This window comes from Lycorma delicatula, chromosome 1 (genome assembly GCF_047948215.1).
Source record: "Lycorma delicatula isolate Av1 chromosome 1, ASM4794821v1, whole genome shotgun sequence".
NCBI classification, from domain to species: domain Eukaryota; kingdom Metazoa; phylum Arthropoda; class Insecta; order Hemiptera; family Fulgoridae; genus Lycorma; species Lycorma delicatula.
Window position 1 is genome coordinate 16,609,815 of NC_134455.1, and position 17,559 is coordinate 16,627,373.

Genomic DNA, 17,559 nt, shown 5'->3' on the forward strand with positions numbered 1-17,559 from the left:
TTCATATGTAGTAACAGAAAGTTACATTACTTCAAGTGAATTTACATGCGAGGATATTTTGTCAATAAAATTAGATAATGTTTCTACAGATTTTCTTTTTATGGTATCTGACCTAACGGTGCAATTAGCATTATGAGATGGGAATATTTATTGTTAAATCATACCTTTATAATAATTCTAGAGCAACAATAACATTTTTGTTAGTTATTGGCAGAACTTTAATGATGGCTAATGCTATTTTTAACGAAGCATGCAAGCAGTGTAAAATTTGTTAAATCAGTATTATTATGTATTAAGTCAATAAATATATTATAAAAATGCTGCAACTCTACACATTACCTCTAGATAGAGGTATATAGTTTGGTTGTAACTGTGTTTGTTTAAATATTGTATTTGAATTAATTTCTTTATTATTGTTAGTATCACTTATTAAATGTTACAATTTGTGTTCTGTAATGCACAAGTCTTGTTCCACTTGTTCATAATCCAAAAACATATAATCACCAAATTCCATTTCAATTTTTGATTGAATGATGTTATATCTGTCTTGCAAATCAGGAAGATTCCTTAACTTAATTTGTAAGTCAATTCTATCACCTTGGGAGAGATCAAATTTATCAGTAAAGTCACAAATTCTTGTTATAGAAGAGGCCTTTACTGAAACTCTTTGTTTTTAGTAATTTTTCCAATTCCATAATGGTATTATATAACATAAATTAATATGAAATGTTAACAAAGTAAATTAAATGTGAAGTGAATCAATGATATTACATAAATGATGAAACAATGTAAATTATATATAATAATAAATTAAGAAAGATTACGAAAATTATATAGATCTCAATGCTGTGAGTCCCTTTATGCAGTATATTGTTAAATATGAAGATTTTTGAATGATGTTTTTTCAAATTGTACATTTTATTCGCAGTTCTGGTAGATTAAATGCTGAATTCTTTGAAAATGTAGATTATATATATCTGCGATAGGAAGACCAAACAATATGTCGAGATAATATCCGCCTTGGTTACGGTAATTACTCCATGTAATTTATTATTTGAACCGCTGGATCAAATAATAAATAAATACAGATATTTTTTACTTCATAATTTGATATGAACCTTTAATATTTGAATTAATAATACAAGATTTGTTTAAGTGTATATAAATGCCTTTTAATGATTTCATAAATGATACATTGATAAGAATATAGATATAAAATATTTTGCAAGTTTGAACCATTGAGTCTATGACGGCTGATGGAAGAAGACTGTCTGAACATAGTGCAGAGCCGGCTTATATAGTGTATGGAGCCAAGTGCATCTGAAAGGAGCTGTGTGAACTGCACACAGCTACTGAATCGTCAGGAACCGAGTGTGAACTGATAGGAACACCTTTAAATTTTAAAGGCCTTAAATACATTTTTAATAACATGCACTGGGTCGGTTCATAATTGTAAAATTTAATGATTCAACAGTTTTTTCATCACTCAAGCATTTCACTTTCTTATTTCCTTCTTCTTAACCACCTTATCGTATCATCTTCACGCATTTCATTCTATATGTAGCAGCAGCTATTTGTTGTTCATTGAATATCTTTATTGTTAGATTCATGTTCACTTTTATCTTCATTTCCTTGAATTAATAGCTGTTATTTATTACTTTTACCTTTCAACTTGTAAATCAGTTGAATAATGTATTTATAAAATTATAATTTTTCAAAGTAATCTATTTTGTTTCTAAATATTTTCCAGTAATGAAATGGTTGCATAAAAACTTTAATTTTTCTGCCGCGTTTTATCTATTTTAGTTTTAATAAAACTCAGATTTTTTGGTCTCCACTTAATATTTTGTTGAAGCTACTTACATAAATCTTCTTATAACTAAATTTTCTACAAATTTTGTTTGGTTACTTTAAAATTTTATTGTATGTCAAAGCTAAAATTTGTGTTTTGCCGATTTGTGTTTTTACTGATTTTTTGTGTTTTACAATAATTTTTTCAAACATTATTACAAATACAGCTCTGTGATCTTTTTTTATTCAATTTTTCATGACAAAAGACTGTACAAAACCATCACATTTACAACTTTAATTAAGTTCCAAGAATTTCAGTATGACTTCATTTTACCTTTTGAGTACAAATTAGGAGCAAAATGAAGCATTCTGGACTCAGGTGTATATGAAATCATTTTTTATTTTAAGTCATAGAATAATATATATATATATATATATATATATATATATATATAAATTGTGTTTATGTGTGTGAGTAGGACACATTTTAAAGATGATGCAGTAGGAGGCATACATAAACACTTCGATTTTTTCCATTACTAATCTATCAAAGAACTTGTAACAGATGCACTGCAGCATTAGAATGAAATCATGTGAAATATTTTTCCCCTACTTTAAATGCTGTGGAATAAATTATTAATGGAATTATTCATTGAAGATTTCACAGTTAAACTATGCACTGCTAAGAGCTTTGTAAATTACGGGATGGTGAGCGATCTTTAAATTTTTCATAACTGTTAAATCTTTTTTCCAATAACAACAGACCTTATTGAGTTGCACAGAATTTGTACACAATCGTGCAGAGATTCTCATTTTATTTTCTGGAGTATATATTTCTTTTTTGTTTGTCTGGATATTTTTTGGCCTTAAGTCCTTAAACAAAGAGCTGTGTGCCATACAGTTTTTAAGAATAATTGTTTTTAAACACTTTCCTCAAACAGATTAATGCTTTTACTGCCTGCTCTTAGAATTTCTCCACATGTCATGATGAATTCTGAATTAAAGAAACATAATAATCTGAAAATTTTTATTCTGAAATTCGTAAGCAAAACATTCAACTCTACTCAACAAATCAGAACACTAGCAATTTCTTGCTGATTATACTGTATATCAACAACTTCATTGAAGTCATCAGTTGTTCATGTTGATGTCATTTAATAATTTTTTTAAGTCGACTTGTTTACAAACCTACTTCAAACATTTTGAAGTGAACAACTTTTGTTGACATGTTTTTAAAACTTCAACCTTTTGTTCAACAGTAAAATTTATAACAACCTTCTTCATACTCACTTAAACACAAAAATACACATTATTATATCCATTTAATGAGTGCAATGGCAAAGCTTGGTGGCAATGATCATGATGTGACACCAAATAGAACAATAAAAAGGTATTAACTAGAAATATCATAATGCTTTAAAATTTATAAAGAAATTTCAGAATACTGGTAAGAAAAAGAGAAAATAATAATGATTAATAATAATTGAAAACTTTTACAATACCTACTTTAAAATGTATTCTCTAAATATTAAAAATTGGTTTATTGGTTTCTACTAAAACATTAAATTATAATCATTTACTTATTTTTCTAAATTATTACTACTAAAATGTTGATGTATTATTCTAAAATAAACCATGTTATCACATATACACATTACTGAAATTTTTCTATGCAATTCTTTTTTTCAAAAGCATCTTTCTGTTAACGGGGCGCATTTAAAATTTGAAGTAATATGATAATATATGTACCAAATTTACTAAAATGCAAGGTCTAAACTTAGCGCAATACGTTTAGGATTATTATCAAAATAAAATAGGTTTTCCTCTCTTTACCTGTCTTTTGCACTTTTAAAATAAAAATTTATGTCTTAAGAATAAATTACGATAACACTGGTAATATTTTGTATAAATATTCACATTAACAATCTTGGTGTAAAATCAATAGATCAAGAGTTTACATTACAAAATTTTAAAATAGCAGCCATGTCAATTTTAAAAATCATAAATGTATTTTGGCAATTAGTAGTAGTAGTATATCAAATCATCTTTTATTAGTTAAAATGTCAAAGCATTTAATAACCAAGTAAAAAATTTTATTGTATTAGAATATGATTAAAAATAAAATCATGGTGACAACTTTTAGTCAATATAAAACATTTTCAATTCTTCCAGTAAAATACACTGATAAAAACAATTTTTGTTTCTTTACATGTGATACATGAACCATCTGCTTTTTAATGGTGAAAACAAATCTGAAGTCAGAAATTTTTCATCATCATCAACAGTTTTCATAAAAAATTTCAAAATTTAGATTTTGAAAATAGTTGTATTATACGATGCATCATTAGAGTTGTAGGTTTTTTGGTTTTATATAATTACTTTATATTTACGTGTTTTATTATATTATATCTATAACTCTATTGAATCAGTTAAGCATGAAATAATAACTTCTGAATCATAACACAACAATCACATATCATGACACCATACCTGTCTACTGAAGCATAAACAAACAAGATTCATCATTCAATTCAAAACAACAAAAAACTTGCTGACTTTGTTAAGCTACTGATTTGATCAGTATAATTTTTTCAATAAAGATGAAAATTATATTAAGTGAGTGAACAGTGAAGTTCCATAATGCCTCTTAAATGTACAAATGATTTGGATAGTTTTTGTTACATGTATGGCAAATTGGCTATAAAATCACAAAAGAAAAACATTACACCGTTAAGTAAAAAAGCTTAGGATCGATGATCAGGATAAGATATGGGTTCCTCATATAATATGTAGTAACTGTGTCATCAACTTAAGAGAATGTGCTGTAACTGTGCCATCAACCTAAGAGTAAACTAAAAAGCACACAAAAGGCCTTGCTGTTTGGTGTCTTATGGTTTGGCATGAATGAAAAGATCATTTAATCGATTTTCATTTCACAACAATCAGTTTAACTAATGCGTCTGGAATGTCTAAGATGTCTAAACACACTGTAATCAATCCATTGTTGCCATCTGCACTCATACCTATACCTGTACCACAGTGGATCCATTCCAAATCCCAAGTTTTCTAAAAATTTGTTTCATGAAAACCGTGAAGAAATGGACATCGATAATATAGAAAAAGAAAATCACGTGCGGACTGAATTACAATCCAGTGAGCCACATCTTTATACAAGGTGAGCTAAATGACTTTGTAAGAAAATTAAATCTTTCAAAAAATCAAGCTTAACTTTTAGACTCTAAGATTGCAAGGTAAGAATCTACTTTGATAGCCAACAAAGAGATTTTTTTAAAGCCAACAGAAAGATTTTTCTCAATCTTTGCTGAAAAAAACTGCTTAATTTACTGTACAAATATTGATGAGCTTTTGTTTCAATTAGACTAGTTCATGAACCTGAGGAGTGGTGCCTTTTATAATAGGTTCTTCCAAGTATAGGTTGAAAGCAGTTCCACTTCACAATAGTAATAAACATTCTTCTGTACCAGTTTGTTATGGAATTAATATGAAAGAAACATATGATGTTATAAAATCTGTAAATTGGTATGTTATTAAGCTTGTGTATATGCATCTCTTACCACACAACACCAAATGCCCAACTTCCCCCAAAGACATGTTGGTGCTACATATACACTGAAAATTACGGTGTGTACTTCACCCCATTCTCCCCCAACTTTAGAAGTATATCAATAGTAAACTGTGTATACCAATAGTAGTACAATGTAAAAAAAATGATCCTTGTAAATCAGAACCCATAAGATTAAAATATAAAAATCATTCGTACTTGAAACTGTACATAGTGTAAAGCACCACAGCAAAAATCTATCACAAGACTCTGTCAGACTTAATACAGTTGACTTCATCATGGTGACTGAAGAGATTATACTATCAAAATCAGTAAGCTAACAAAGCCAACAAGCTTTCTGTTGTTTTGAATTGCACAGACAAGATAAATCTTGTTTTTTTAAGCTTCAATAGACAGGTATGGTGCCATGATATGTGATAGTTGTGTTACAGCTAAGTTATTGTTTCAATGATTGAAAAAGTAAATCATATACAGCACAGTTGAATGAAAGCAGTTAGGGCATACAAAATACTGTTGTGTTATTTGTGAATGAAAAAGCCAAGCTAGGAATCAGCATTATGTAGTAAACAATAGAAGAAATGTAATTCCTGGTGAAAAAAAAAACACTGATTTGTACATCAATCGGAGTAAACCTCCGCAGCCTCTAGGAACTTCAAACACTGGATTTCACCAAGAACAATTGACATAAACAACTTGTGACAATATTACAGAAAAAGAAGAAATTGATGCAGATATGTCTGGAAGTGGAGAGACCATTTCCAAAAACTACTGTAAGGTAAGTCACTGTTACGTATTGTATTAGTTATTTTTTGACATACATCCCAAATTAATACATAATAGGCTGATAATTTTAAATCTTTTATACATCCATCAAAATTAACTGAATGAGTGTAGGCGACACTGCAAGTCAGGGACCTGAAAGTTGGCTATTTTCTGAAAATGTCCTGTATAGCACATTTACAATTTATGTCTTAAATTCACTAACAAATGTCTTATATTTATAAGACATTAGCTGCTAGTTTAAAATCACAGTACAAAAGGGTATTGTTTTGTAAGTTAAAGATTTTCGAATGATTAGTATGTTTGGTAAATGTAGAAAAAAAAATTAATATGATATCACACTTTCTGTATTATTATCACTGATGTATTCATAAGTATAAAAGCACTGAAATCTATGGTTAAATATAAACTAAAAAAGTCAATAAAAATTATAATAAATAAATAAAATCATTTATTTTATCTTTAGAAAATTGGTTCCAGCACTGAACTAACCCTCTTTTATCTCTTTCTTTATGAAAATCATATGGACAAACACATTGCAGTAGACAAATCCACAGATAAGCAATCATATTTTGAAAATATGGTTTAAAAATCCAATTAACTCACCCAAAAATTTGCTCCTTAAACTCTAAGATTCTCTTCTTCAAAAAAAAAAACAACACTTCTTCATGACTACATTAAATGTTCAACATCATTTTTTGCATATTTTTGGTTTCTTTTATGAAATCTAGAAAACCAGACCAAACTGATAATGGATGTGCTGAAAACCAGTTGATTTAAAAAGTAAATAACATTATTGAATAGTTAAAACTTCTCAAACCAGATAAGTACTGCCCCATGACATAACTAAATAAAAGGCTAATTTTCTTTAATTCAAATATACTGTTTTTTAAATAAAATTTTAAATTCCCTAAACTCCTATGGTTATTGGTTACTAATAACTTGTGACAAATTTCAAAAATATGAATTTTGATTTCTGTTCTGTTTTGTTACTTAGGATTTAATCACACAAATTTTGAAAGAAGGTATTGAGATTTCAAAAACTTATAAATCATGTCATTCACTATTCAATTTTCTTATGATATCGAGAAGAAAAAGGATAAAATTAAGATAAAAGACATTTTTGAGGATGTGAAAATTCTGTATTTCCACATAAATATTGAAATGTATTTAAATACATATTTTTTATTTATCATGCTATTTCAAGGAACTATGTAAACTAACTGTGTGAATCTTAGCAATGTTTAATAGTAACTTATGTGAGTAGGTTTTTTTCTTTGGTGAAATGTTAAAGACTTCCCAGATATAAAGACTGTTTGATGAACATTTGTTATTGGTACTGAAAACTTAAAAAATCTAAAACAGCATCCTGATATCAAAAAATTACCATCATAAAAAAGGTGCAATTTTTCTGGGAAAAAGACATAAAAGTAATAAAAATATAGAAACAATAGAAAAAATTCAATTTTCTTACAATAAAAAAAAATTCATGAACACATGGTAAATGTTCAAATATCATCATGACATTGGAAGTTCTATACAAAAATCACATGTACTCAACCACAGAACAAGGTCATGTGCAATACTAGTCAGTCACCACTCTGAAGTGTAACTAATAGGCATGAAAAGATAAGATCTTTTGCTTTTCCATCAGATCTCACACATACATGAATTAATTTGCTGTCGGGTTGAAATAATGAATTTTGTAATTCATTTAAATTTAAATAACTCATTAACATTTACTAATTCATTATATATTTAATATATTTTTGAGGTTTCCATTTCATCATATATATATATATATATTTTTTTTTTTTCCCTTACCTAAGTAATTTGTACATAAAGAATTTATACTGTACAGAGTAACTAGGCTACCAAAAGTAATGGTCTATATTTAGAAAATCAGTCATCATAATCTCTTAGACATAAGCTCAACTGAAGAAAATATCTCTAAGATTTGTTTTGTGAGAACAAGTCTACTTGTCAGTGGGATATGGCTAAGAGAGAATGGAAGTTTGTTTTCACAAGCTGAAAATCAAGCTGAAATCAGTGACGAGACTGTGGATTGTATATGCAATTCAATCATCCATTGCAAGTTATGAAGTCAATTAGGCGGGTTATTTACTAACTGAAAATTCCTCATTCCACTGTTCATAAGCGGCTTCCTTTGTGAGCGTACAAGTTAAAACTCTATCACATTAAAAAAAATGATCGCCGCCTATGATATCAGTTTGCTACAGAGATAATGCACATTGTTGAAAACAATTCTAATTATCTCAATATGTTGTTATTTAGTCATGAGGCAACCTTGAAAAATAGTGAACAGACACTATTGTTGAATTTGGGGTACTGAAAACCCCTTTACAGTAATTGAAAATGAAAATCAATGTCTGTTTAGGACTGCACAAAAACAGCATCTGTATGTTTTTTTGTTTTAATGGAACCCACTGTGAAAGGGCACATATCTCAACATGCTTTCTCAGATTCATGCAGGGTTCATTTTCAACAAGATGGAACTCTACTACACTTTCATCAACATGTTACCATGTTCTTCAAAAAAATTTTCCACAGATGTGTTGTTCCAACATGGATGGGCTGATCAAACAAGGAGGTCCAACTGTGTAGCAACCTAGATCTCCACATATTACTCCTTTGGACTTTTTTATATAGGATTTATTAAATGTTGTGCATACCAAAGAAAAGTTTGAGATTTGGACAATTTAAAACAGAGAATTGATGAAGCTGTTGGTCTAATAATGCCGCAAATGCTCCCTAAACTCCTGGCATGAGTTAAATAATCGTCTAGATGTTTGCTGAACTACAAAAAGTGCACAAATTGAACTTGATCAACCTACATTAAAACTTGATGAGTTGCTGTGTTCATTAAAAATAAAAATTTTTATATAATTTTAACTGGTTCTCTTAATATAAAATGTTACTTCAGGATACCTTAAGCCTGAACACTCTATATAATACATGCAATCAAAATTTTTATACACTTTCTTTTTCTTTTAATCTCCAGGATCACCATGAGGTATTTTGCTTCAGAGGATGAGATGAATAACAATTTTTTTAGCATGTGAAAATGTCATGCCTGACTGGGATTCGAACCCAGGAGCTTTGGAAGAAATCTTGATACATTAGGGGTACCTTAGCATAACTTAGTTAGAAAGTTTCAGATTTTAATTCAACTGCATATTTAAACTAAATCAGAGACTGTATAAACAAATTTATTAAAAATATTTTTCTTTTATAGAATATTTCAGCATATTAAAATTCTATTAAATAAAAACATATTTCAAATACTAACATTTAAAAAAATAAACACTAACGATCTATAATTGTTTATATGAAACATATGTCTTCACATGTTCATGTATGGGGTGATATTTGCTTGAAATACATGTGGACAATCATTGTTTCTGAATAATCAAATCGGACCTGATTGATTTATGTTTGATATAATTTCTTTAGAGTAATTACGTGAACAAAAACAGCTTATAATCTTGTTAAAAAAGTAATTAATCTTACAGAGCAATTTACCTGGATCTTTAAAAAAGCTTTTGTCATTGTTAATTAAACATAGAAACTAAAAGTATTATTATAATTGTATTAGAGACATTTAAAAATATTAAATATTCATTAAAACAATGTTCATGTTTGGGGAGGTGCATCTGAGGATTATACAAATACTGTTCTTCTACTGAAGATAAGAGCTACAAGATATATATTTAAAAACAAAATTTCATGCAGGGAAGCATTTAGACTTCAAATTATTTTTATTCATTATACATTTTTCAATAATCCTAAATCTGAAAGTGAATGAAATGGATTAAGGAGTAATAATGAATTACAAAATTCATTATTTCAACCAGACAGCAAATTAATTCATGTGTGTGTGAGGTCTGATGAAAAAGTAAAAGATCTTATCTTTTTATGCCTATTAGTTACACTTCAGAGTGGGGAATAGCATTGCACATGACCTTATTCTGTAGTTGAGTACATGTGAGTTTTGTATAGAACTTCCAATGTCATGATATTTGAACATTTACAATGAGTTCATTGAATTCTTGTTCTAAGAGAAAATAATAGAACGGATTGATCAGAGTATAGATTACATTATCTGAAACTTGCTGATAGAGACAAAAATCTTACAAAACTACCACTACTTTAACAATTTGTACCCTTATAATGTACAAACATAATTGTATTTTTATTTACAAAATTAAAAAGTGTACATTTTTATGACATTATAACATCATATACACTATTTAGAAATAAAAAAAATGACTTTACTTGTTTCTGAAGAAAGTGAATATGTTTAGATGCCATCTTTGCAAGAATACCATTCTCAAGTGGTGTTCAGTAAAGTTAGTTACATCTAATTAGTTGAGTTGAGGATTCTGAGCTGTATGGTAACAAATTTTTAGCTTCGCGCAGAAGTGTTTTTTGTACAGGATTCGGAAATTTTTGGTAGACATGTAGTGGATGTGTGTACAAAATTTGGTGAAAATTGGATGACGAACTGACCAATTATTTAGATTTTTGTAAAGTGCTGCTTTTTATATGTTAAACTATAGGAGAATAGGTATAACCTATTTCATAGCAGAAATGTTCTAAGTTGATTGACAAGATCGGACAAGATGGTGACATCAATATAGAGAAAAACAAAAACTTATAAAAATTTTTGCAATTTATACTGGTAAGTAAGCTGAAATATACTAAGTGCTAGCTAATATGATTATGAGGAAACTTCAAATTCCTATCTTCCTGCAATCCTTTCAAATTTGGTCAAACCCTTTCGGATCTCCACCTATCCTGATTTCCTTCCCCCTCCTCACAAATCCGACCCCAAATTTTGAGGGATACATACCCTCCAAAAAATAAGCTTGTGGGGTGTCTGATTATGTGGAATTGGGCGTTCTAACCGATTCTGACAATTATTTGAAGATACTGTTTGATGGAGTGGCGTAGTTCCTTAAAATCTGAAGAAATGGAGGTTCCAGGCACACGTAAGCCGCCAATCATGGTGAACAAGACTGAAGCTAAGTCTGTAAAGAAGAGGATCCGTACTACAGACTGGTGTTGTAACAGAATTATTGCAAAACCATGAAATTAAGCCTTGAGATGTTACATGGGATGGTAAAACAATTATGGATAGAGGTGCACCAGCTGTGCGCAAGACGGGTTATACGCGTTGGTGGACGAAGAGCAGAAGACACTGGCTGCAATACTGCTGGGGATCAGAGCGATTTTAAATGAATTGCAGAAACTGACGTTTGCCATACCAGAAGGTGGACTTGGCCGTATGATAGAGAAGATGGTCGCATATGCAGGCAGAGGACAGGAGAACTTGACTAGAATCTTTACCGTCCCTTCGAACGAGAGAATACAAGAGCTAAATCACCAGGAGTTGAGAGATCTACTCCGGCAGTCGAGGAAAGTAAAACTTTGGTAGTGAAAGCAACTGGTAAGACTTATGCTGATCTCCTGAGACAAATGAAATAGGCCATAACACAGGAGTAGGTGGGTGAACTTCTCTTGCTCAAAAGAGGAGTGAGGGAGGAATTTTGTATAAGAGTTCAAGGAACACAGAAGGTAGAAGAGTTAAAAAATACACTGTGCAACAAAGGTGCCGATCTCTATGTTGATTTCAGGACAAGAGAGAGCCAAACAGCCATATTACACATTAAAGATATTGAGAGGGAAACAATTAAACAGGAAATCCAATATGCAGTAGCTCAGGTGCTTGGCGAGGAGGAGGAATTTAATGACTCGCCTTTGGAGAAATGAGGAATGCCACTGTTGTTGCTAGTCACTGGGCAGTGGTTAGACTTACTGAGTCGAATACGCATTGGATGGGTGCACTGTCACACTAATGTGAGAGACAGCAAATAAGTGCTGGGGGATGGGCCACATGGCATCATATTCTCAGAGTACCGATCGTAGAAACCTTTGTTTCAACTGCAGGAAATCAGGACATAAGAGGGCACAGTGTGAGGACCCAGCAGCCTGGGTGTTTTGTAGTGCAAAGAGCCACTGGGCAGGCAGATGCATGACAAAATAATATATCTGCAATTTAATGCGACCAAGAGCCAGTGGGCTATAGACCTCTGTTATGAAATCGCACAGAAAGGATGTCAACATAATACTTGTGGCCGAACCAAACGCGGTGCTGGTGGTGGGGCCTTGATGGTTGGTGGACTTCATGGGCAAGGTGGTGATAGGGTTCCCAGTGAATAGTAGCAAATGATGCGGGATGAGGAAATGTGTGAGCTGACCTGAGCAGCTCACACATTTCGGGATGAGGGGGGTATATAGTTGTTACCACTCGCCCATTAAGACTTCATTGATTTTTGGAAAATCTTAGCCATAAAGTAAACAGAAACAGAAGTAGAAGGGTCCTAGTAGCGGGAGACTACTAGGACTTGAGTAGTGTCTTGATCTTGTTAGTCGTGCTACTACACTACAAGGAAGATCCTTAAGTGAATGGGCAAGTGCTTTGGGGCTCATATGTTTTAATGGAGAAGGTGACAGGTTTGTACAGAGGAAGCCGCATTCAGTGCTTGATTTGGCAATTAGCAATGAAGACAACATCGGTGATTATTGTAAATTGGGAGGTCCTGTAGGAGGAGAGCCTATCAAATCATCAAATCATTGGGTACGACTCAGTGGCCCAAAAGAGAACAGAACTGCTGATGAAACTGGCCACTTCTAAGAAGGGAAATATGAAGTTTTTGCAGGAAATACGTCAAAGATTAGCAGAAAGGGTAACACCAGAAGAATTTGTGAACATTGTGCAACATGAATGCAGAATAACTGGAGTCACCTATAGCAGGTCTCGAAGGCAGCACGTGTACTGGTGGTGTGAGGAGACTGGGCAGCTGCACAAACAAACATGGGCCAAGAAGAGGGCTAACCGAATGGCTAATCAAGAGGGGATTCTGTGCTGATGGAACATACACTCAGAGTATACAGCATGTTGTGCCACTTGAAAGTAGCAATTAACAGGCGAAGAGGAAATCTTGGAAGGAGTTATGTCTTGATATCGACAATGACCCTTGGGGTCATGGGTATCAACTAGTGGTTGGGAAACTTTGTAGATCTTCGCCGGCATTAACTGAAGCATAAGTCAGGACAGCAGAGAGGGCACTGTTTCCAGATTAGGAGGAACCCCCCCAGAGAGGAGATAAAAGGTGGAGGGTATCCCACCATTCCATATTGAAGAGCTCGCCATATTGCAGGCGAGCAGGAGAATGAAGTTACACAAGAGGCTGAGCATGGATGGTGGGATCAGTGGTAGAAATTGTGCATATTTTGGTGGATGAGGCATCAGTAGAAACATTTAGGCTGATGAATACCATACTGAGACAAGGTCACATTTCAGAGCAATTGAAGCAAGCAAGGCTCATTTTGATAAAGAAGATTAACGACTAATTCACAACATCAAATTACTCAAGAGGATGATGGAGAGCCATCTAACAGAGGTGATACTGGCCAGAGAAGTACTTCATGAAGGGCAATATGGCTTCAGAGCGGGGAGGTCCACAATTAGTGTGGTCAAGGAGGTTGTAAGGATAGTGGATAACACAGCAGCTAGCACCTGGAGGATCAGAAAGATACCAGTAGTGATCCTCCTGCATGTAAGAAATGCCTTTAACTCCCTGAGCTGGGAGTCAATTTTCCAGATGCTGGGGGAGTGGGGCATAGACAGGTACATGAGGTACAGGCATAGACAGGTACAGGTCCAAAGCTACTTAGATGAAAGGAATCTCATCTATAAACTTGGAAGTTCAGAGCATGCGGAGTGCCCCAGGGTCAGTCCTGATTTTCCTGCTGTAGAACATGGTGTATGATGGGGTTCTGAAGCTGCGTTATCTGAATGGTGTGACTCCAATTGCTTAAGCAGACGACCTCGCCCTCGTCGTGGTAGCAAGGATGGAGGAAGCAGTTGCTGAAATGGCTAATACTACAATAGCGTCTGTTGGAAAGTGGATGTGAGACAGAGGTCTGCGGTTATCGCAGGAAAGGCAACATACTTCCGTATGATGGGGCGACGAGTGCTGGAACCCATAACAATATGCATAGAGGGTGAGGCGGTCCAACCACGGGACACTGCCAAGTACTTAGGTGTCTGGTTGGGCCGTAGTAGGAAATTCACACCCCATGTCCTTGAGATGGGAGATAAAGCTGGATTGTTGTGAAGAAGCTCACTAGACTACTCGCTAATGTTAGAGAACTCTGGGTATCCAAAAGAAGATTATATGTTCATGTAGTGAACTCATTGTTATTGTATGAGGATCTTGTGTGAGACAGACCGTTAGAAGTGGATCGCAACAGATGAATACTTGAGGGGGTGCAGAGGCGTATTGCTCTCAAGACCATCTTGGCATACACCTCTGTATCAATGGAGGCGGTAATAGTTGTGGCAGGAATTTCGCCTCTGCAGCAACTAGCCAAACAACATGCTCTAAGATATAATGGCAAATCAAGAGAAGAAGCATAGGTTGTTTTAATGCGTGAATGGCAACGCAGATTGGATGTGTCCATCAAGGGCAGGTGGACACATCGGCTGATACTTGTGATCAACGTATGGGTCGGGAGTAGGTTTGGTAAGAACAACTTCTGGCTCATACAGTTCTTGACAGGGCACAGAGTCATTAGGAGCTACCTGTGCAGCCAGAGGAATCCCAACTGTCCTTTATTGTGGGGATCCTAATACACCCGAGTATATGGTATTCCAGTGCCCAACAAGGGTGTGTCGTGAACATGAGGGTGATCGACAAAGAATCCATAACAGAGCCCATGCTGGCAAGTGCAGCGAATTTTCTCATGGTAGCAATGTTAATGTTGGGGATACTAAAAGAAAAAGAAAGGAAACGAGGGGTGAGAGACAGCCTCGGCTGGAATCGTCATCTGTCTGTGGGAATGTGTTACATGAGTGGGCGGCGGCGTTGAAGGTCAGGGACTCTCGAGCTCCTGAGCTATTAAGACTGAGATCCAGTATGATGCAACACAAAAGACCAAGACCTGGTTGCAGAGGTGGGGTGGCTGGGAACGGCATAGCCAGGCCTGGCTGTCCACCCTCATGGTTTAAGGCAAAGGCACTTCCTGGAGCTGTGTGATGCTTTAATGCGTATCCAGCTCCGGGAAGCAGGGGAAAAAATTATATTTACTTGCTGTACAGTCTTGTCAACAATAGAGCTTAAAATCTGTATGCTTTGCTGAGTACAACTGCCGTTTTTTTGTCCAATAACAACTGTTGCTTTTAGACAAGTCAAATCCCGAGTCTTGTAAACTGTATCTCAAGACCCATAATTTAAGAAATCATTTTCTTGTATATTGAGAATTCCACGATGATTACATGTATGTCAGATACCAGTGGAAAACAAGATTGATAAACATATGCTCCAGAAAAATTGTCAAACTGTACTAACATGTAAAAAGGATGTTCAGGAGGAAGCACGAGGTTCATAACAATTGACTTTAACAATCCCCAAACATCCATTGTCCAACCCACACTTGATCTGTTCAAGTGGGCTGCATTTGTTCAGCAATTAACTGACAAATGCATTCCCCAAGTCCTATAGTGGTATCAGAAGCTAAAGCTGTAATATCTAAAAAGAAACTATGTGTGAAACAGGTGAATCAGTTTCACCTGCAACTTCTGCCTTGGAAAGCTGCAAGTCTTCTGATTTAAAAAATCAGAACCTTCAAATAGTTACAAAGTGTTAATTTTATATGATTTACATGCTGAAGAAAATCAGTGAAATTTACTCCTAAAATGAATATTTAAAGCAAACAGCAGCTTGCTAATATTTTTTTCATCTTTACTACAAATCTTTTAGTGAGGAAAACCTCCTACAAGCTTCTTCATGTTTCTTGTTACTACATCTTGTACGATGAATATTAGTTTCTTTTTACAAATTAAATCAATGTATGGCCTACAAATTTTGCAGGAGTTCTATAGTTTTGAATCAATGTTACATCAAATGTTTGTTTTTTAAGTCAGCTTCAAGGTGTTTTCACATTTTATTTTTAATGATTAACATTAAAAAATCTTTGGTATAAAAAGTGGCCATGCTTCTTCTTATGGTATCATGACTCATTAGCATACTCAATGAAAAAAGATCCTCTTCTTCCACATTCCATTAAATCTATTAGTTAATGTATTAGGAATACATCTTCTTATCCACTTTGAGGAATGAATAAAAAATAAAGCTGACATTGTAACTTGTATTAAATTGTATGACATTATATTAGATTAACCGTGAGTAACGTGTTTTTTACTAGTGTTAAGTAGATGAGTATTATAGTTAAGATGTTTAAGTTCTCGCGCATGCGATCTGTAACGTAAGAAACTTTGTTGGAAGGGGAAGGTATTATTTTTTTCCTCCGGCCAGCTAGTAAGTGTGTGGGAAGGGCACTGGCACTCTCACTCTGGACTTGGAAGAAGCAGGATTAAGACATTAAGATCGGTGAAAGGGTATGCTGTGAACGGCAGAAGACGAATAACGTAGTGAAGAGTCGAATGCATATGAAAATGACTTTCTTTTTATGATGTAGCGAGCGTCCAGCTGGCATCAAAGGGTGAATCCTAATATAAAAATTATTAATTTTAAGATACATTATGTCAATAAAAATTTCTTTGTTCAAACATTCAAATTTCTTAGCGTTGTATTCCAGTTCATTAAAAAAAAATCCTTCAAAAACCAAACAATTTCAGCATTTTAGTAATAATTTTATGAGACCATTTGAAATTTTCATTTTTCTTTTTTTTTGTGTTGTTCTTGGCACATCATCGGTGTAGGGCGAAGCGAGGTCGGCCGAGAACGGCGCAACTTTCAGTTGGAAAATTTTCTGGGAATATATTTCTTTTAGAAGCAAATTCATAATAGAATCGTGATAACGATGGACAGTTTAAATGAAGTTCACTAGCTACTAAATGCTGTTAGTCTAGATTATAAAGTGTGGCTTTCATCAACATTATCTTATTCTCTTCTCCAGAAGGATTTAAATAAAGAGAAATTGCTGCATCAGCGTTATGGCCATTGTCTGGAAGAATTTCTTTCACTTAGTTAAACAGACCAGTATTAAAATTTATTCCAATTAATTCAAAAAAAAGAGTATCTAATTTTTGAAGATCTAGCTCTGAATTGAAGATTAGCTGGAGAATTTCTTAAAAATAATTGTAGATGAAAGCTTAAGATAGACGCATTGGGAGAAAAAAAATATATATATATAGAAGTTTTGCCTAAAATTAATTACAATTGCTGGTTATAAATACTTGGCACCTTTTACTATATATGATAAAACAGGATGTAAGGGCAATTAACAATTACCTAGATAGAAAAGTAAGTTCTGATAAATTCTGATGGAATGGACCAAGATCCATATTGATTAAT

General features: G+C 33.4%; 1 protein-coding gene across 3 annotated transcripts in view; it reads right to left on the reverse strand.

The window, feature by feature from the left end:
- LOC142329398 (mitoferrin-2-like) overlaps positions 1-17,559 on the reverse strand; it is a 122,304-nt gene that overhangs the window by 12,026 nt on the left and 92,719 nt on the right. The window contains exon 6 of one of the 3 annotated variants that reach the window (XR_012757505.1): positions 6,761-6,914. The exons of 1 other annotated variant lie outside the window; for it this stretch is intronic. The gene's annotated coding sequence lies outside the window, so the exon portion shown is untranslated. The remainder of the gene's footprint in view (positions 1-6,760; positions 6,915-17,559) is intronic. One more of the 3 variants, XR_012757515.1, reaches the window with a different exon arrangement.